General features: G+C 37.6%; 1 pseudogene; it reads left to right on the forward strand.

Annotated features, from left to right (window-relative positions):
• The first annotated feature begins 792 nt into the window (after nt 1-792).
• Nucleotides 793-985, forward strand: LOC119864038 (annotated as a pseudogene).
• Nucleotides 986-1,594: the final 609 nt, after the last annotated feature.

Raw genomic sequence — 1,594 nt, forward strand, 5'->3', positions numbered from 1 at the left:
TTTAAAAAAAAATCCCTATCCCAGTGATATGTTGGGATATTAGATTAGTCCTCCTGTTGATAATTAAAGACTATAGACAAAATATTTTTTAAGATTTTATTTATTTGAGAGAATGAGAGAGAGCACAAGGGGGAGGAGGAGCAGATTCCCCACTGAGCGGGGAACCTGACATGGGGTTCGATCCTGGGACTCTGGGATCATGACCTGAGCTTACAGCAGACACTTAACTGACTGAGCCATCCATCTGCCCCTAGATAAAATATTTTTTAAAAGAAATTCTTTGAAGGCACTGGAGAGCAGTTTGGACAGGCGGAAACTGTAGGGGATTTGACCTTTAAAAGAAGGAAGACACACAAGATTAGATCTGTATTTACCCAATCTTTTCCTTAAGGATGGTATGGTGTGGTGAATGGAAATAGAGCTCAAGCAGGAAGCATCTGTCCTACTTAGCAAAGTCAGAGATCAGAGTTTAGGGCTACCAAAGCAGCTGGACATTTAAGTAGGGAAATCTTGGAAAGGAGGGAGTCACAGAGGAGGAATCACAAAATCTGTGTAAAAATTCTCTTCAAATCCTTGGATAACTCTGAACTGGACATGTTCAGGGAAAGAATCCAAGAAATCCAGCATAAAGCAACAACCTAAAGGTCCTTGGAGAGATTTCAATAGCTGTCTGATACTGAGGAGACAGAGTCTGAAGTTTAATACCACCAGTTTAGAGAACCCTAGTTTTCCAGTGAAACCCCAAAAGGGCCATATCTTAGTAGTAAGAATTCTATCCCAAGACTAAGAACTATCACTTCTCAGCCTTTTGGCTAAGATCAAGTGTAGTATCTGTTCTCATCACCTTAGTATTGCTACATCCTCTATTCAAGACTAAGAGCTAAATCCTAAGATTAAGAGAAAAATAGTCCTGCTATAGCAGAGCCTGAATGAAGCCGCCACAGAAACAAAGTGATCCACTAGCAATTTAGTGGATCAACCCTCTTTGGAGTAAGATAACTAAACCAGAGTTTCCACAATGTAATATCCACAATACTGAATGTACAATAAAAAGATTATTAGACTCGTGAAGAAGTAGGAAATTATAACCCAAAATCAAGAGAAAATAGTCAGTAGAAACAGTAGCAATCCATATATTGTAATTAGCAGGCAAGATTTTTAAATAACTATGATAAATATGTTAAAGCATCTCTGGATGGATACAATGGATGAAAGGATAGGAAGTTTCAGGAGATAAATATTCTATTCAATTATCCAAATTGAATCACAAAAAACTGAAAGAAATGAAAATAACCTTAATGATTTGTGAAATAGTAGAAGTGTAACACAATAGGCTGGAGTCCCAGAAAGAGACAAGAGAGAGAATTGAGCAGAAAGAATGTTCTTTAAAAAAACATGGGACCAAAATTATTTCTAAATATTATTCAAAGTATCAGCTTATTGACCTAAGAAGTTCAGCAATACCCAAGTGAGTAGAACAAATACAAAGAAAATCCTTTATCATTTAAATTTCAAAAATCAGGGGCACCTGGGTGGCTCAGTGGTTGAGCATCTAACTTTGGCTCAGGTTGTGATCTTGGGGTCCTGGGATCGA

Source organism: Canis lupus, chromosome 17 (genome assembly GCF_011100685.1).
Source record: "Canis lupus familiaris isolate Mischka breed German Shepherd chromosome 17, alternate assembly UU_Cfam_GSD_1.0, whole genome shotgun sequence".
Lineage (NCBI taxonomy): Eukaryota > Metazoa > Chordata > Mammalia > Carnivora > Canidae > Canis > Canis lupus.